Source organism: Orcinus orca, chromosome 3, assembly GCF_937001465.1.
Source record: "Orcinus orca chromosome 3, mOrcOrc1.1, whole genome shotgun sequence".
Taxonomy (NCBI): domain Eukaryota; kingdom Metazoa; phylum Chordata; class Mammalia; order Artiodactyla; family Delphinidae; genus Orcinus; species Orcinus orca.
In genome coordinates this window covers 162,056,578-162,078,156 of record NC_064561.1, presented here as the reverse complement: position 1 = coordinate 162,078,156, position 21,579 = coordinate 162,056,578, and the positions used below count along the sequence as shown (strand labels likewise).

Here is a 21,579-nt window from a genome sequence, read left to right as displayed (position 1 = left end):
AGCAATCCCACTACTGGGCATATACCCTGAGAAAACCAAAATTCAAAAAGAGTCATGTACCAAAATGTTCATTGCAGCTCTATTTACAATAGCCCGGAGATGGAAACAACCTAAGTGCCCATCATCGGATGAATGGATAAAGAAGATGTGGCACATATATACAATGGAATATTACTCAGCCATAAAAAGAAACGAAATTGAGCTATTTGTAATGAGGTGGATAGACCTAGAGTCTGTCATACAGAGTGAAGTAAGTCAGAAAGAAAAAGACAAATACCGTATGCTAACACATATATATGGGATTTAAGAAAAAAAAATGTCATGAAGAACATAGGGGTAAGGCAGGAATAAAGATGCAGACCTACTAGAGAACGGACTTGAGGTTATGGGGAGGGGGAAGGGTGAGCTGTGACAGGGCGAGAGAGAGTCATGGACATATACACACTAACAAACATAGTAAGGTAGATAGCTAGTGGGAAGCAGCCGCATGGCACAGGGATATTGGCTCGGTGCTTTGTGACAGCCTGGAGGGGTGAGATAGGGAGGGTGGGAAGGAGGGAGACGCAAGAGGGAAGACATATGGGAACATATGTATATGTATAACTGATTCACTTTGTTATAAAGCAGAAACTAACACACCATTGTAAAGCAATTACATCCTAATAAAGATGTTAAAAAAAAAAAAAAACTTGATTCTCTCCATGCCCTTTTCCCTTTATCTGTCTTCAATTTCTACAGAAGAGTGAATCTATGAAGATTTCTCTTTAGTCTCTGATATTAGTTTCATTTCACTCACATTCATGTTTGGCTGTGCTCATCACTTTACAAATTATTGTTATTAATTAAATTTTATTTCATGTAAAAAATATACAATGATATTTTTATTTCTTTTACTTTAACTTTCCCACCTCCTCTTGTCGTACACTGTAAGATACTCTCTCATTCTACCCATTATGCCAACAATATATTCTTCCAAAGTCTTAATGGAAAAATGTATCATTAAAACACTTTATTACCGTTATGCATAAAACATTGTAGGACCTTATGCAACAAGCCACTATACATAGTCTTCATACTGAATTAAGCTGCATTTTGACAGGAAAAAATAAAAGAAAAAGAATTTCAAGATAGCGAGAGATGTTGTCATTCCCTTCAGACATGCTCTACAGTTTTCAGTGGGGAAGGATTTTACTCTCCAGCATGGACTTTGACACTTTCTACACCAGCTTTTCAGTTGACACGATAGTACTAGATGTTTGGGGAAGTAAGTTTACTGATGGGAAATACATTTATATGCAAACCTATGCCTCCCCCAACCCCGCCTCATTACATTAAAGAAAATCTCACTAAAAGGGGCTTTTTGGCAAAGAGTAAGGAAAATTCTGAATTTTGATCATCAAACTTGATATATTGATCAATATTTGAAAAGACAGCTTAAATGATTCAAAATTTGCATATGTTTATACAGGATACGTACCCTTACCTCACCTTTGGCACTCAAAGTGACAGTTAAGGAGATTAGTGAAGAATAAGTGCTTGGAATGCAGTTAAATGCAGCATAAATGGATCCTTTTCTATAACAGTTTTAATGGTTACTTAACCTACATATGACTCCATTTCTCCTACAGAAAAATAGGGATAATATTTATCATTCATAAAACTTTTTAATATGTTACCCCATTAATCTCCTATTGTTTTGTATAACCCTGAGAGAGAAAAGCTCTAGACAAAATACAGAGGCTGTGATGCTGGCACTCAATTTTAGATACAGAAACTGATATACCCAAAGGCTTGAGCTATTGCAATTTAAAGCTGTTACAGGAGTTGCAATCTTTCACAACAAGCTGACACTAAATAACCTGGACTTTTGCCTCATTAAGTTACTTAAAAATATAATACATTAGTATATAAGGACACACCAAAGCAATCAATATTTTATGAAATTGCTGGACTGTAATATGGATTTTGAACAGTATTAGTGTTAAATGCATTAACTTTAATGAGGAACTTAGAAATGGTCTCTTAATAACCTTATTGGGATATGACTACTTTTAAATGGCTTTTACTTTGTCCTTGGAATTCATATGATGCATGTGACAGAGGCTTGTTTAGTGTTAACAGAGGATTAGATGAAGGAAATTAATTAAAGCTTCCTAGCAATGTTTTCCCCTTGAGCTATTCAGTACGCTAAAGTGGTGTGACAGGGTACCATCCTTTCTCTAAATCTACTCATTAAATAACTCAATTGGGTTTAAACACACATCCTTTTTTAAAAAAATTAGACCATAATTTTTCTCCTTGTCTTTCTAACCTGACCCCTTCGAGCCGCTGCCACCTCTGTGATTTGTAATTACCTTTTAGCTTCTAATAATAGGACGGCCACAAAATGTGTCCATGTGTTTCAGAGTCCACCAATTCACTTCTTGAGACCTGTCTTCAATTGAGATGACAAATTTAAATAGGTTAGGGACATTTGTTTAACTAATCCCCTGGACAAATAAGTATCTAGAATGATTTCTTATATTAGATGAAATACAAGTCTATAAATCTTTTTAAACACTGCTCATGCTGCACTTGAATACTTGTAATAATAATCATTTTTCAATTTTATGTTTTAGAAATAAATAGATCTATTTTGGCTTTAAATTCTCACAAATTGTGATTTTCTCTGTTTTTAAAACATTGTTATAAATGTATTAATTCTTAGCTATTAAAAACAATTACTTATAATACAAAATAAAAATAATATTTACCAGTATTTATTGTTTGTGGATTTTTTGATGAGAGCCATTTTGACTGGTGTGAGGTAATATCTCATTGTATCGATAGTTTTGATCTGCATTTCTCTAATAATTAGCAATGTTGAATATCTTTTCATGTGCCTCTTGGCCATCTGTATATCTTCTTTGGAGAAATATCTATTTAGGTCTTCTGCCCATTTTTTGTTTGGGTTGTTTGTTTTGATGATATTAAACCACACGAGCTGTTTGTAAATTTTGCAGACTAATCCCTTGTCAGTCACATCATTTGCAAATATTTTCTCCCATTCTGTGGGTTGTCTTTTCATTTTGTTTATGGTTTCCTTTGTTGTGCAAAAACTTTTGAATTTAATTAAGTCCCATTTCTTTATTTTGTTTTTATTTCCATTACTCTGGGAGATGGATCGAAAGATATTGCTGCAATTTATGTCAGAAAGTGTTCTGCCTATGTGTTCCTTTAAGAGTTTTATAGTTTATGGTCTCACATTTAGGTCTTTAATCTATTTTGACATTATTTTTGTGTATAGAATTAAAAAATGTTCTAATTTCATTTTTTTACATGTAGCTGTCCAGTTTTCCCAGCACCATTTATTGAAAACACTGTCTTTCCCCCATTGTATAGACTTGCCTCCTTTGTCATAGATTAATTGACCATAGGTGTGTGGGTTTATTTCTGGGCTTTGTATCCTATTCCATTGCCCTATATTTCTATTTTTGTGCCAGTACCATACTGTTTTGATGACTATAGATTTGTAGTATAATCTGAAGTCAGAGAGCCTGATTCCTCCAGCACCGTTTTTCTTTCTCTAGATTGCTTTGACTATTCAGGGTCTTTTGTGTCTCCATACAAATTTTAAGATCCATAAACAATAAATGCTGGAGAGGGTGTGGAGAGAAGGGACCCCTCCTACACTTTTGGTGGGAACGTGAATTGGTACAGCCACTATGGAAAACAGTATGAAGTTTCCTTAAAAAACCAAAAATAGAGCTACCATATGATCCTGCAATCTCACTCCTGGGCATATATCCAGAGAAGCACATGGTCTGAAAGGATACATGCACCCTAATGTTCATTGCAGCACTGTTTGCAATAGCCAAGACATGGAAACAACCTAAATGTCCATCAACAGAGGAATAGATAAAGAAGATGTGGTACATATATACAATGGAATATTACTCAGCCATTAAAAAGAATGAAATCATGCCATTTGCAACAACATGGATGGACCTAGAGATTGTCATACTGAGTGAAGTAAGTCAGACAGAGAAAGAGAAATATTGTATGATATACCTTATATGTGAAATATAAACACAAATGAGACAAATGAACTTATTTACAAAATAGAAACAGACTCACAGACTTAGAGAATGAACTTATGGTTACCAGGGGGGAAGGGTGGGGGGAATGAATGGTTAGGGAGTGTGGGATTGACATGTACACACTGCTGTATTTAAAATGGATAACCAACAAGGACCTACTGTATAGCACAGGGAAATCTGCTCAATATTATATAACAACCTAAAAGGGAAAATAATTTGAAAAAGAATAGATACATGTATATGTATAACTGAACCACTTTGCTGTACACCTGAAACTAACACAACATTGTTAATCAACTATACTCCAGGGAATTCCCTCACTGTCCAGTGGTTAGGGCTCTGCACTTTCACTGACAAGGGCCTGGGTTCGATCCCTGGTCAGGGAACTAAAATCCCACAAGCTGCATGGTGTGGCAAACAAAACAAAACAAAACAAAAAAACTATACTCCAATATAAAATGAAAAGTTAAAAAAAATAATACTCACAAAGGAAAACTTTATCTTCTTGGAAAAAAGAGAACCTTTGACTATAACAATAACATATGAAAAGTAAACTAGAATATAATACATCTTTTGAGTTGTATTAAATTTGATGTTTTCAGGTAAACAAGTACAAAATCCAGAGTTCCTTATTTTCTAATCTTGGTCAAATAAAAAGCTCAATGTTTAAAATGTTATGATACCTCCTCTTTTGATGTCAGGGATGAAGATAAAAAGCTATCCCTCTAAAATTAGGGGGATGAAGATAAAAAGCTATCCCTCTAAAATTAGGGTAAGACTGTGCAGTCTTTCTTCTTTTTTTCATCAAGATATTATTCTTCTACACACAATTTCGATGAGGAAAACCAACCTGGATAAAGGAACATGACTTCTGTTTAAAATAATTATTTAGGAAATCAGAAATAGATGGTCAGTAGTGTGGTTGAATTAATAACACTCTGTTCAAAATAGAAATAAAACGTGTTCACACAGATAAATATAACTGTATTTTAAAATATCAATATTATAATTAAACATGTACTCTGTGTGCACACAGGTATATGTGCACTTTCATACACACACACACACACACACACACACACACACACACACACACACAAAGGACTGTTTATCCAAACTGTTAATATACTTTGCTGATTGCATTGTGGTAATAACTCTGTGAGAAAGCCAGTGCTATTATTCCTCATTAAATTGGACTATAACATCTGAAAGTAAAAAAAATAAAGCTGATCACATTGACAAATTTTACCTAATTTAAAACACTGATACACCAATATAAAAAGCCACTGTTTATATGGTTAGCACATTTGTTAATCCATTATTTTAATCATTATAGGATTGACAGTTTCATTCTTCTGCAAGCCAGACACATTCGATTTTTGAATCAACCCTTCTAATAAATCAGATGTCTAAGATTAAACATTTAAAATAAGTTACAATGCAAATTTGACCAAGTGAAATGCATTTGGTGTGTTTCAGGATCACAACAATTAAGAGATGATAGCTATTGTTCTAAAATAAAATTCTATGAATGTAATATTTAATGAGATTCAGAAATATTATAACACATTCATGTAAAATTTTACTCCATCATTAGTGAGAAGCATAATAATTCAACTGTCTTAAAGCATGTACATAACATTTTATTGCGGAAAGGATCAGAAACATTTAAATTCTCACATGAATCTAAATTCTCTATTCTCATTGTGCATAGTAATGAAAGTTGTATTTACCTAACTAAAAATGTGAACTGCAAAATTGCAAGATTTCCTGTAGGAAAATATAATACCAGTTTCTTTGTGGAGTTTTTGATACATTGGTAAAGAGTATAATTACAATCACAAACAATTTTTTTGCTTGGACATTAAAAAAATATATAGTTTACCTAAATAGCAAATAATAGGAGTTTTGTCTTAATTAAATCACCTAGAAGTTCTGTCCTTGTAGTGTCTTTTAAATAGAATGGATCTAAAAATAATTCCAATGAATAAAGATAATGTCTTATGACATTCAAGTGCACCATTTATAGTAAAATTCAGGTAATACGTTGGCAGCTGGTAGGAAGCTCCAAACACAGAAGTATTTCCACAGGGTTTGTTTAAATTTAGGTGGATTTCCAACAGTTATTGTGATTTTAATTCATCAGTCCTCTACAGTGGGATTTCTGAATATGAAATCTGTACAGCACTTTCATCAGAATCAGCAGGAGTGCTTATTTCAAATGTGAATTCCTAGGTCCCACCAGAGACCAAATGAATCAAAATCTATGTGGCAGAGCATGCATTTGCATTTTAATGATTTGTCCAAGTGATCCTCATGCACATTAAGTTTGAGAACGCATGTGCATCCTTAAATCCAAGTAAAGAATATATGAAATATATATCAAGTAGTTCACAGAGTTGTTAGTCACAAATAAGACCAGGTGAGCAAATGCTGTAAAATAAAACAAATAGTTTATATAATCTGACAATTATAACCTATTTCATAAACTTTAAGTACAAATGAGGAAGATTAAAAGGTTCAGAGTGTGCCAAGGTCACAGACCTCTCAGCCTTGGCGATTTTCAAGCTTGCCTGAAGAGTCCCCAGGAGGACTACAGATACACTATAGATAACAATGTCACAATACAATCTACTGAATGAGAATCTCTTGGGGCAGAGGTCTGGTAATCATTACGTTTAGCTATCTAGTCTGGTGACATTTATCATTAAGGAAGTTTGGAATATACTTCCTTGAGCATTCCCAGGCTGACACTACAAAACACTCATAATAATCTGAATTGCTAGTGTGGCATTATAGCCTTAGTTAGCCCAGTCACTTTGATTTATGTCTCTAATATATATTAATACCCTATATGCCATTACTTTTTACTTCAAAGGATTGGCTTAATACTGACGTCTTATTACTGTTTTTACCTAGGATTGTTTTTAATGAATAATCATTAATGTACTCAATATTTGTACAATCTAATCTGTGAGCTGTCTGATATAATTTTCCTACATGAATTTTCAAAAGTTTCATTACATATACAAAAGCATTAATAGCATTTGTATTGACAATAGTTAGGGGAAATTGTCATATCTTATAATTTGACGAGGTGTGATCATTAGGGATTTTTTCTCTAAATATTCACTTCCATATATTTTTCTATATATTTTCTATGAATTCAATATCTTGAAATATGTGTATATATTATGGCATGAGACAAACAAGCTTAGAAATGATTACTCTTATCAACACTCACATAAGTATATTGATTCAAGGCTTATAATTTAAAAAACGTTGTAATGAATACAAGTGAAAACAGAAAAACTAAAATTAGTCATCTCTCAGTTAAGAAAACATTTATACAACTGTTTAAAAATAACTGTTAAATTCAGTTGTATATATTCATTACTATACATGTAAAACCAAAAACTCAGTTCCTTAAAAGATTCTCCTTCAAGAATAATCTGTAGTTTAGAGTGGCTTAAATGTCCAGCTTCCTTGTCTGTTCTTTGCCAGTGTTTTCTGTGCTGGGAAGCAAAGAATGCAAAGGGCAGCGCCGTATTCTGGTCCTGCAAGAGAAACAGAATTGTAAGATTTGGGAGATACAACCTGCACTAATTATGTCACAGAGACTAGAACAGCAGTGATTTTTCCCCCATTATTATTATTTTATATCAGTAGAATCTATTTAATATATTCAATAGTTCTATTATTTCTAAGACCTTCCACAAAAGGGCATTACAATCCTTTTAGTTTATTGCAAACATATATATTTTTTAAAGTGGATTCACTTTATTTATTTTTTGGCTGCACTGCAGGATTTGTCAGAAGACCAACAGTAAGTTGTGAGTTCCATTTTGCCCAACTACCTTTTTCTTCACACCCTGGAGAATCTGGTGTCTGGAACTGTAGACATCATCATGTTACCACCCCTTCTCCTCTCAGGTTGAATCTACTGTGACAGAACATTCATGTCCTTAAGAGGCAAGGCCTAGCAAATAGCCTCTCACAAATCCACTGAACATCACAATGTCCTGTTTGATAAATTCTGTTGCTGCTTCAATTATATTGCTGATTTCAGGTGCTGCTTTATTTGCTCATTTCTGAATCAGGTCTTCCTGCTTTCTTTATATCTTTTTTCAACTCTGTCCCAGTTGATTTGCACATAGTTACTTTGACTGCTAAATCTGATGAAGATGGCCAGCAGCCTACTGTTGCTGTAAGTTTTCCAACTTTCTGGAACAAAAATCCTGCACAATGGCCAGTGCAATCTGGATGGCTACTGAGTATTGTTCTACCGGAGGTGCCAAACTATGGCCAAACATAGATTCTACCAGCGGTGTCTTCTTGTATACTGAGTTAGGTCCAATATGAATCATCATCACTTTCATATTCAGGTGAGAGAGATCCCATCTAGACTGGCCTGGCCTTAGAATCCAGAACCAAGTGAAGAGGACTCAGCTGTCAAAGAGGGGCAAAGAGGGCCTGGGATTGGAAGAAAGGGTCATAGACACAGAAGTAAGCACTTCATGAAAACTAAGCAAATGTTATTTCTAGGTAAATCAGTCTTTCTGTGCTGGATTAATTAAAAGAACTTCACAGCTCTCTATCCCCAAGCTTTCTCACCCTCTGGAATTGAGGGCTTTTACTGCTTCCCCCATTATTTTTTTAATTAAGTAATGAATAAAATGAATAGTATTTTATTATTATTATTTTTTTTTGGCTGCATGGCATGGCATACAGGATCTTTTTTCCCTGACCAGGGATTGAACCTGTGCTCCCTGAAGTGGAAGCATGGAGTCTTCAGCACTGGACCCCCAAGGAAGTCCCTGAAGAGTATTTTATAGATAAGAAAACTTTAGCCTCAGCAGGATAAAGTTGAGAACTGTTCCAATAGTTAGTTCCCCAGAGATGCACGTGAAGTGGTCCTTACAGTTTTTGCAAACTAGAATACCTGGTAGTGTTTATCAGTGCAACAGGTCAGGTGCAGTGTAAAGGTATGGGAACTGAAAAAGTAATATTGACCCAGCTATGCATTCACGCACAGGCATTTACAGATTTTTACCCAGTCTTTGAATTAAAAGATAGATTCTCTGAGTCTGATCAATGTCAGCCTCTTGAGATGCACTAAAATGAAATTCAGAAAAAGTTGAATAACTTAAACTACTCTGGAGTTATAGACAACTGAAGTAGAAAGCCTCTTTCTTAAGCACTGTGAGAGAAGAAAAAAAGGGGCAAAAATCTACCTACTAGCTTGGGTTGTAGAACTCATGTTTTTAGGAGTTGGGAGAATAGAAACTTTGGAGCAGGTGTTTCATGTGACAGATCATTAGATCTGTTATCTAGGTCTGTATTAGATCTGTATAGTATCTATTGAGATACTACAGATGAGGAAAGATGTTAAGTGTATTTGCTTTGTATCATCAACGGAGATTTTTTGCTGCCTCTGAAAGCTTGCTGTCAAGAGTTAATTTAATATTTAATTAATTTCCTCCTCTCTGCCGATCTGTGATTTCCCTTAATGCCATTTCCTTTTCTAGAGAGATCACAGATTACTGTAAATTATTTGTGTTCAGTGAGGATGAGCATAACGGTAGTAATAATGAGAACAAGAATAGTGACTGGCCATTTATACATAAAATGAATTCCGTTAGAAACACCTATAAATATTGTACCAGTGTTATTAATTGGCTTAATAAGATCTAAGTTGTTTATTATAAATAAAATAAATAAAAATTCACTAGTCAGCAATAGATATTAGTATTTTTCTTTTTTAAAAATCCCTTCTTTCCTAGTCCTAAATGCTTTTTTTCTTAGGGGTCTTATATTGACTTCACTAGTCTCAGTGGAGTTACCAGCTTGTGGCTGAATCACGCTCACTCTAGTATTCAGACATGGTTTGACACATCTAAATTAGGGTGAGGAAGATTATTCCAGAATATGGAGGCTCTCTTTTGGCAGGAATTGGGGGATGGGGACTTATTCTGAATAAAGAGGAAGTGAAGACTGGAAAGGTTACTTGGTCAACAGAGAGAAAAGATTAGCCTGAAAATAGAAACTGTCATTCCCAATATTCTCAAGCTCAGACTGCATGAACATATGAATACTTGGCACTAAGTAAATGGTTATAAAAAAACACGTCTAATTCCCAGTCTGTAATCTACCAGTGACATTTAAAAATAAGATACCACCACTGGTGATGATGTAAGTGTTGTTTGCAAGAAGGGCTGCTAGTATAGCTTATGATAGCATCTTAATAAACAATATTAGTTTTGCGTTGTAAGGAGGTTTAAAACTTAGATTGAGAATCAAGCTTCTCTGCATATATGTATGTATAAGGAAAATCTATTTTTCCTTAAAACACCTGCATTATATCACTTTAGAGGTAAAGGATGGTTTTCTCCCTTCTTAAATCTCCTCTTGATAAATATATTTTCATTGGAAGATGTTTTAAGTAGTCCCTCATCTAAGTGGAAAGATTACAGGTACCATAACAGGGAATCTTCAAGAATATAAGGAAAATATTTTAGTCAGAATCATTTCTTACATGAGATGATATCAAGTCACTAGTTAATTTCTAGAAAGAATAAATGCCATGGGCATAGAAAAATAGGAACTGATGAATAAGAAAGGCAATCTTCATCAAGGTTTGTTTCTTGGAATATGCATAGCTAGAGCCTGTATGACACTTTTTGTTTTATTTTAATTGCTAATACAATTTTTCTATATTTTAAAAATTGATATTGTTCATGTTAAGAACATTTATTTGAAATGTCTCACATAGCATTCTAACACATCCTGAAATAGTGTAGTTTTTCTTTAGCTGCTGTACTACCTCTCTACCCTCTCTCAATAAAACACACAAAACACCTTATTACAACCTTAATACTTTAAAATTTTTTAAAAACTCTAAAATTACAACTCAAATAATTATTTAACCAATAAAAATAACATGATTTTATGAGACTCATTTTAGGGAGTATTAGTTATTATCTTGTAATTCTACATTTTTTCTCATTCTTCCCTTCCATTTTATTTCCGTTCCTCTTTTAACATACCTTCATAAGTCTGTCATCATTTTGCTCACAAGAAAAAAAGGTGGCATTTTTAAATATCAAGTAATATGTGTTATAGCTTTGTTAAACATTTCATCACCAGTTTGTTGCAAGAGATTTATAAGTCAGATTTTCATTAAAAAAGAGAAAGAATCAACACCATCTGTTGTGCTAAATCCTATGCAGCTGCTGCTACAGCAGCTTAATAATGTGTGAACTAGAAGGCATTCAGTACTCTGTGTGATATACAGGACTGTAACTTCTTTCAAATGTGATTTTTTTTTTAATATTAAGATTAAAATCTAAGAAAACATAGTAAAATGGAATAACTTAGAAGTGTTAACATTTATTTTATAGAAAAGAGAGTTCTCTTTAAATCAGTAGCTAAATGGGTATCTATAACTGAAATTAATATACCCAAGTACTCTTGAAATTGTAATAGAAAAGCAGGCTCAAACAAGAATGTTGTATATTAATGCAGCTCCTCTTGTAATCTTAACTTCATTGCAATGTACTTTTGCCTAAATATCAATCTAGTTGGCATTTTTATTACAATTCTGCAAATGGAAAGAGAGCAAATGAACCATTTACTGCCTTTATTTTCTAAGTATAATCATGTTTCTGTTTTCCATTCAATGATAGTCAACTTTTTTCCACTCCAACATAAAACATTCTTGAGTGTTAATGATCACGTTATGGTAAGAGGTTGATATTGTACCCCATGCTCATTTATATTACAGTGTACAGAATGTCAGAATCAGTTATTTATAAACTTTAGTTGAGAGGTCAGGAAATAATACCCTAATGTAAAACTGTGCATATTTTAAATAATATTTATGGGCCAACCACATATGAGATATAAACACTACCCTACATATACACCTTAAATTTATTAGATTTGAAGTAACAACACTGAAGGAGGAAAATCATTTTTAAAAGCACCATAAAGCAAGACAGTAATTTTCTTCTTAAGTGTGCTTTTTTTAAATTTGTTTTTTATTGAGGTAATGTCAGTTTATGACATTATGTAAGTTCCATGTGTACAACATGATATTATCTACTTCTGCATACTTTTCAACATGTTCACCACCAAAAATGTAGTTTCTGTCCATCACCATACAGCTGATCCCATTAAATGTGCATCTGCACATGGAAATTACATGCTTCTCTTTCACTGAAAAGAAACATCTCATGATAATGATGATTAATTTTCCTATGTTAATATAAATTTGCATTATTTCTGCATTATCATGATAGAACAGAATGAGTTCATGAATCAGTGTGAAAAAATGTTTCCTTGCTATAGAAATAAGACAGGTGGCTATTTTCCATCTAGTATAAGGACATTATAAGAACAATCTATAGACCAATATTCTTAATGAATATAGACAAAGAACATTCAAAAAATACTTGGAAAAAATGAATCCAACAATATATAAAAATAATTATATAAATATAATATATATAATATATAATTATATAAATGGGCTTCATCCAGAGAATGCATTGGCAATTTTATACGTAAAAACTATCGCTATAATATACTCTATTAATAGATTAAATGACACACAGCACATGATCATCTCTGATACTGATATAGTAGGATATTCACAGTATATTCACTATTTAATACCTACTAGGATGACTAAAGTCAAAAGGACAGATCATAAAACTAGCTGGCCAGGATGTTGAGAAATTGGTGGTAGGAACGTAAAATTATATAGACTCCATGCGAAATAGTTCATAAAATGTGTTATATCCATACAATGAAATATTATTCATTGTAAGAATTAAGTAATGATACATGCTACAATATAGAAAAACCTTGTAAATTTTATTCCAGATACAAAAGACATCCACAAATATGACATATTGTATGAGTCCATTTACACAACATAATTAAATTAGTAATTCACAAAAAAGGGCATATTAAAATATTCAAGTGTACGGAAACTAAACAATTCACTTACAAATAACACTTGGGACAAAAAAATACTCAGGAAAATAGAAAATATTTTAATGAGTAAATATGGAAACACAGTAGATCAAAATTTGTTCAATATAGCTAAAACAGTCTTGAGAAGTGTGTCTTTAAGTATTTATATTAGGAAAAAAAAGAATTATGAATACAATGACTTAAATTATTCCCTTAAGATGCTGGAAAAAAAAAATCAAATTACACCCAAAGAAAGTAGAAGAGAGAAAACTAGAAAGGTAAGAGTGGACATTAATAAAATAAGATAATTGTACCTATAATAATTAATAATAATAATTAGATTAAAATTTTAAAAAGAAAATGCAATAAAATAAAAATCTATGAACTCAAAATAAATTTCATTAATTGATTTCTATGATAGACTATTGATGGAATTCTCATCTTCATTTGTGTTCTTCCATCTCTGATGTTTCACCTTCTTTTAAAAGCTTACATAATTAGGTCAGCCACACAAGAATAATCTCCCTTTTGCATAACACACAGTCAGCTTATTAGTAAACTAATCACAGAAGTGATATCTCATTATTTCCAGACTACACCCACACTCAAGAGAAGGAGATTATATAAGTCATTTACACTATGGTGCAGGAATCTTAGGGGAATATCTTAGAATCTTCTCTATCACATGATTAGAATATACAGACATGAGGGAATTCCCTGGTGGTCCAGTGGTTAGGACACTGGGCTTCCACTGCAGGGGGCCTGGGTTCAATCCCTGGTCAGGTAACTAAAATTCTGACAGCCGCATGGCACAGCTGAAAAAAAACAAAAACAGCAACAACAAAAAACAGGTATGAATTACCATGATTAGTTGTGTACTTATTTTGTGTGCTATTTCCATAGTTTACATTAATCATTAAAAAATTATTTATAAGTATTCTTGAACATTAAAAATGAGCTACTGGGCTTCCCTGGTGGCGCAGTGGTTGAGAGTCCGCCTGCCGATTCAGGGGACGCGGGTTCGTGTCCCGGTCCGGGAAGATCCCACATGCCACGGAGCGGCTGGGCCCGTGAGCCATGGCCGCTGAGCCTGCGTGTCCGGAGCCTGTGTTCCGCAACGGGAGAGGCCCCAGCAGTGAGAGGCCCGCGTATTGAAAAAAAAAAAAAGAGCTACTGTTTTAGGGGGTACACTAATTTTGTTAAACATTTTAGTCTAGAAGCCTTCTTCATCTTTGCTTCTAGTAGCAACTCCCAAAGGAAGTCACTATCCTGATTTCTGACAATATAGATTATTTTTCTCAGGCAATTTTGAAGATCAGTTCTGGAATTAGTCTTTCCAGTTTTTATCTTTACATATTTCCTTCTTTTCCATTGCTTCAAAATTGACATCTCATCCTCCTCCCACAAACAATAACAACAACAACAAAATATATATATTTCCTTAGAGAAACTGAATGATTCTTAGAATTAGGAGAGGAGCAATGTTATTTACCAGCAGAGTGTTACAACGATCTGCCCCAGCGCCATTCCTTACCCCAGCATGCATTTCATTAAGAGTTTGCTATGTCAAATAAGTACAAAAATATTGAGAGTGCAGGTAGCATGTGGAAGGTCATTGTTGTTGCTTGTTTATTTTTCTACACTTGTTGCCTTTTCTACTGATATAGAGAAACTGACATAAAAATCTAGTCTCTAACACCATTTACATGTTTACAAATTTGATAAGCTTAATTTTATAATAAGTATTATTTTTTCTTGAATTTCCATCTACATGCCACTCAACAGCATTTGGCCTTTACTTCATATTTTCAGAGGAGTCATTATTACTAAATTTTGTGGTTTTTAATATGTTCCTTTGACATCCATAAATCTAGCTTCAATAATAAACATTAGAAAGAGGCAGATGGAAAAAAACAAGGAATAAATTTAAAAAATTGAAAAAGAGCAAAAAGTTGCTAAATAGGGAACATAAGAAAGAAGAAAGGTCTATACTGCCTGAAAAAAATCAGTTGTATTTGAGTGTTGTTAATGTCATAGTAGATATTTTATGTATTGATTAATTCATGACTAAAATTAATAATTTTTTATCTTCTCAAATATCCTGGTGTTCCACTGGGCTTATCAAAACCCAGTATTTATTTTACTATTCCTAAATCCAGGCATTAAAAATTACAAGTTAATTCTGTTAAAAATGTGTCCTTATATCTTGTTAATGGTTATTTAGGAGGCTTTACAACATGAAATTTTATGTTAATACTAAAATAGATTTTTACTATGTGAAGATACCCAAATTTAGTGCAGTGCACAAAGTTTTATGAGATATTTCCTGTTATGCTCTGCCAAGATATACAGTTTATGATTTTTAATTTATTTTTCATGATATTTATGATTTTTTATTCATTTAAAAAAATTTTCCTTTTCAATTTGATTAGTTTTACAGCTATTCACTAGTCTCTTCTCAATCTTTCTCCCTTTCATTCATTCTTTCTTTCCTCTTTTTAATTTTCTATGTCATTATTGCAATTTTTCATTTTGATCTTGTAGTCTATTTGGCCATACAAACTCTAGAGCTTCTCATAGGAGTGAATGAAATCTCTGTTTCAACTACATCAAGGTTCATACTCTCATTGTTTCCTTTCCTTTATGGCAATTGTGACTAAGAGCACTGTCTGATACATCTCATGCAAATAAATGTCTCCGATTTGGTTTCCAGAGGACCTCAATCCAGCATAGTTTTTAATACATCAACTCCTTTCTTCCTATCTAACCTGTATCTTCCTATCTAACCTTCCTATCTAGCACAGATCATTGCTGTTCCTGACAACCAAACTTGCACTCTCTACTTCACGCTTCACCAGTTCTCACTGACAATCATTAAGAAATTGAAAATGGGTACAAGGACATCACGTCTTTGCAGAAAGAGTGCACATACCTCCAGCAGATGTTCCACTTGGAGCAGAGAGAAGGTAGGAGAGTCACTATGAAACCATCCTCCCTAGTTCATTTTCTACAAATGCACATGTAAGAGGCTTCCAACTGTTAAATGCTTAAATCTAGTGGTATGAAGCCAAAATGGTGCAAGAAGTAATGCCTGCATCCCACCCACGTCTTTAAAAAACACTAAAAAGCTGGAATGGATAATAAATTCACAAATTTAAATGATAAAAATTTTAAAGAGGTTTACTTTAAATCACGCTTGTGTCATTTGGAAGCAGAGTGAAAATCTACGATGACATATTTGAATTCAGAGAATTTCTACAGAATCTGCTTTCATATTTCCTCTTCTGAATTACATTTTGCATTAGGTCCCCAGAGAAATCCTGAAACTTACAGTTTTATTACAATTGGTTTTTATGACCTTTACTATTATATCTAACTGATTTATAAATAAGGAAACATTTTTAAACAAGTGCTATTGTGTTAAAAAAATGTCAATGTATTTAATTAAAATTGAAATGAAAGAAATCATCCACCCTCTAGAAATTCCTTCTAGAATTTTTCCTTAAATTCCAGGTCACCATGCATCACACAGTGGATGAGGTAGTAAAAAGAGAATGTCAAGTATTGAAATATTTAAGCATAAGCAATTCAGAATTTGCAAGAAAATTCTTAGGCAACCTTTAGAGTAAAATATATGGTTTGAATTAGTTGAGCATATTAGAAACGGTTGCCCATGTGAGGTATAAAATGAGGAAAGGAACAGTTGCCGATATGAATAAAGTGTGTATGTGTGTGTGTGTGTGTGTGTGTGTAGAAGGAGATACAAGGGGAGAGTAGTATTGATAAAGATGACTTAACTAAAGGTGTTGGTTTGCATAGTTATAAGAAATAAGCATGACTCTGAAAAGAAATCATTCTGCTAGTTACGGAAAAGTCTTAGATGCCTAAGGGATTTAGTTTGATGACAGAGGTACTACAAGATAAAGGCATTTTGTGAAACAAATTAAAGCAGGAACACAAGCCCAGAGCAGAGCAATGGAAGGTACTGGACGTAAGTGGACACTGAAGTAGAAATTGAAGCCTTCAAGTCTGGGCAGAGGACAGACTGGGCATGATCTACAGATGCAAAAGAAAAGTCTAGGGAAAGAAGAGGCACAAGAGCAATAGAAAGACAGCTTTTTGTTTATGACTATTAAATTTGTGTGGTTGGGAGAAAATAAAAGTGGAGATACCTTGAAGGTAGCTTTGAATAGATAATTAGAGAAACAAAAAATTAGAGCACTGGTTGTTAATATGAGGTTTGTGGCCACAAACGTGGTAATTAAAGCATAAAAGTAGATGAGAAATTTGGGAGAAATATTCATTGAGGAGGATGGAGCTGTGAGCTTAGACTATTCTTTGGACAATAAACTCAGAAAAAAATGTCATATACACTACTCAATAGAAACTTGCTTACTAGTGAAAAATCTGTGCCATAGCAAACCTCCCCAAGTCTGCACTAAAGAAAATAAATGGTTTAAACACTTTTACTACTTGCCTGCCGTATGTTATTAATTGCACTGACTGAGTGAGTGACTACTTGTGCGACTGCTATAAAGTGAACTAAATTTCAGGAATAAAAAATATATGGCATTCACTGAGTCAAAAGTAAAGTTGACTATTAAATGAAATATGTTGCAAAGCATTCATTTTAAAATGCACTTTAACTTCTGGGGTTGAAAGTATTTTTCATATTTACAGCAAAATTCATTCAACTATATTTATCTTACAAGAGAATAAAACCAGAAGGATATAATTCAAAACTTGCAGAGGCTGGAAACTTTCTAATTGATAAATTTCTAGAATTTATTGATTAAAGATATCTGTCAAAAATGTGATAATATTTGTTATTTTATTTTTGTTCTTGTTTAACACATAGTTTTCACACCCTTTTAAGTGAAAAATTTAGAGGATTTACTAATTATTATAAAAACATTATACAAAATATTTAATGACTTCCAACTATTAAAACTATAATCATGGCTAATTCAGGTTATGAAATAAATCTATTAACAGACTTAGCTTTGCAGGATAAATCATATACAAGATAAAGAAAGAAAATAAGAACACATTTGACCAATTTCTTATTTCTGATAGAAATACACCAGTAACTTATCTTAATATTAATGAAAAAATGAGTATTTTTGTATCATTGTAGAAAGACTTTGAAAACACTTTCATAAGTGCACATGGAAATTCACTCTGCCACTACTTCAAATAGGCAAATAGGAAAATGGTGAAGAATCATTTACATAATGGACAAATGTAAATTCATTCTAGTTGTAGAGAGAAGCTCCCTGCTGTCTTGATTATATTATGCTTTCCTGCCGCTACATGAGCTCACACAAAACTGAAAAAAAAATTAACATTGTGCAGTTATAAGTCTGAAGCAAAGGAACTCCAGTGCAACTTTTCATTGGTTTCTTCACCCTTAAAATCTCAGCTCATGAATTATCCTTGCTACAGATATTTGACACACAAAATCATTTTCTCGGAAGATATGGAATGGCATATATGAGAATCCAGCTTTAACTGCTAACTTTAAAGAATTTAAGGTAAAGGAAATTACATTTTATTGTGGTTGCTCATGATTGTTTGTTCAATGAGTTGTCACAGAATCCAATTTCCACATTACCCATTTTCTGTGTAATAAATTGATTCTTTTGTTTCATTTATGGGGAAGTGATATTTCTACAGTCTTCTTAACTTATTACAAAATGTATTTCATAAATCACCAGTCTTATGGAGGGTGAAACATCTGTTTACATAATAGTACTTGCTCAGTTTTAATCAGTTATAAGTGCGTGACTTGGCAACCAGCTGACAGTATGAGAAATATATTTCTAGTGATATTTATTTCATGACACAATTGTGTTGCACATAAATAAAATGAAAAATAATCTTAAAAGGTAGGAAATAAATACAAAATAAACACAAATATAGCATTCATAACCCAAAGAAGCTCAGTGTTCTAGAATTACTCTATCAATTAATATAAATCAAAGGTTAAATTCCCTCTCCCCTCATTTCTGTAAATGGAGAGTATACTAGTGTAGGGGTGATTAGCTAAGTCTACCAACTCTGACTCTCTGAGTCTTTCATTTGTAAGAAGTTTGATCTTTGGCAAGTTTCTTAAATTTTTGGTGACTCAAATTCTTCACTGAAAACAGAGGGAACAATAGTTTTACCTCATATATTATAGTGATAATTAAGTGATAATCCAAGTAAAGCACTTCAACAATACCTGAGTCAGATAGTGTGCATTAATGTTGGCAGTCATTATCATTGTTTATATTATTACAACTACCACTATTGTTGTTGGTTTTATTATTATAAATATACTTTAAAATTTTCCAAGGGAGTTCTATTCCAGCTCAATCTGAAATCACCAAAATTGAGGCTTATTTTTTGCAACTGCTGACATCCTACCACTAATGTGTCCTTTGCATTACTCTCCAAATTTTCAATAACAACTTTGATTGTATGCAGTAAACAAGATATGGGCATTAAGGAGGTGTTGGGTTGCACCCTACTGGCCTTCAAGGCCTGTAGTTGCCCAACTTCAAGACAGAGAAAGAGCCCGGAGTCAGTGACAGAGACATCAATGGTTTAATGGATAGCGGGATCTTATACTTCTGAAGCAACACCCCACCATGTGCAGCAGATGGCGGGCAGCACATGGTGCCAGTCTTTGCTCCTGGGGGGAAGAGGAGATTGCCAGTTATAAGGGGAATTGAAGTCAGGTTAGCTCATTGGTTACCAGGGAAACTAGCAGCGGGCATGCCCCTCACCTCCTCTTTGATAAGAACAATCTCTAGCTGGGGCCTGGGGACAGTATGTAGGAAGGTCAGTCATGTGAGTAGGGTGTAGCTAGACCCCAGGCACTGGTCTAGTTGGGGATGTACAGAGAGCAAGAGAACAGCAACTTCCAGTGACCTGACCACACAGGAGAGAACTCATAACCAAACACAAAACAGCAAATGACTTAACTGTGGAATCTTTGGCATCCTTATCTTCCTCAGTTTATCCATAGAACCCAATCATCCCCTTGTAGTTCATCACAGCCTTTTGCATTCAAATCTTTTTTTTTTTCTTATTCCAAGTTACCACACATTCTAGGCTTATCATAAACTAAAGAAGATATACAAATCCTTTTAGAAGAAAGCTAATTTAATATTTATTATTTCAATTCAGACTTGCAGGAGATAAAGTGGAGTGCGAGAAGATGGTCACGTCCCGGGTCTCAGCGAGAGAGTCCCTGGGACGGCTGCCAAGTGTGGGTTCTTGGCTTCGCACAGGAAAGAATTCAAGAGGGAGCTATAGTAAAGTGAAAGAAGGTTTATTCAGGGAGATACATACTCCACAGACAGAGTGTGGGCCATCTCTGAAGGTAAGAGGCCCCAGGGTACAGGGTTGTCAGTTTTTATAGGGGTGAGTAATTTCATAGGCTAATGAGAGGGAGGATTATTCCAACTATTTGGGGGAAGGGGTGGGGATTTCCAGGAATTGGGCCACCGCCCACTTTTTGGTCTTTTACAGTTAGCCTCGTAACTGTCATGGTGCTGGTGGGTGTGTCATTTAGCATGCTAATGTTTACAATGAGCATAAAATGAAACCCAAGAACCACTGGGAGTCAAATCTTCTGCCATCTTGGACCTGGTTGGTTCTAAACAGTTTTTGTCATGTCCTATGGCTATATCATTCTTTTAAAGGTTGTGCCCTGCCCCCTTCCCTCCCGATTCAAGACCATTTGTCGTTTTACTTAAACAAAACAAATAAACCAATTTTTTTTTTTTTCTGTACAGGGGCTGGTGCTGTCAGGAAGCAGGCTTTGTTGGGAAAGAACACAGCTCAGGAGTAGGGTATCTGGGAGGCAGAGCCTGCCTTGATTACAGTGGCTCCCAATTCTTTTTTTTTTTTTTCTTTTTTTTTGCGGTACGTGGGCCTCTCACTGTTGTGGCCTCTCCCGTTGCGGAGCACAGGCTCCGGACGCGCAGGCTCAGCAGCCATGGCTCACGGGCCCAGCCGCTCCGCGGCATGTGGGATCTACCCGCACCGGGGCTCGAACCCGTGTCCCCTGCATCGGCAGGAGGACTCTCAACCACTGCGCCACCAGGGAAGCCCCCAATTCTTTAATCTTTGCTTCTCCTCCTTGAGGTGCTTGTCTTGCTCCCAAAATCATTTTTACTCCAACGATAAATTCTGTAAGTTGCTTAAGATTTATATGCATTTGAATATAAAAATTATTTTCCTTTAACCAAAAGAACTTAAAGTATTATTTGCAAAAGTCAGCCTCCATCCTGTATAGAACTTTGTAAATTTGAATTTTTGTATTCATGTACTTTCTTAGCAGTAATTGGTTTCCTTGAGATAAACCCAGTTCATGATGGGCGTCTCAGGCTTTATGATAACTGACTGCCCCGTGTTAAAGCACTTCATCTCTGCTAAGGCAAGGTATCAAAAAGAAGTGATGTCTCAGAAGGAAAGTTATATGTAGGAACTGTTATAGCTTTCTCCAAAATTCCAAAACTCCATTCTGTGA

At 34.2% G+C, this 21,579-nt stretch overlaps 1 pseudogene; it reads right to left on the bottom strand.

Moving 5' to 3' along the window:
- Positions 1-8,044: 8,044 nt before the first annotated feature.
- Positions 8,045-8,480, bottom strand: LOC125964075 (FUN14 domain-containing protein 1-like; annotated as a pseudogene).
- Between the last annotated feature and the right edge of the window lie 13,099 nt (positions 8,481-21,579).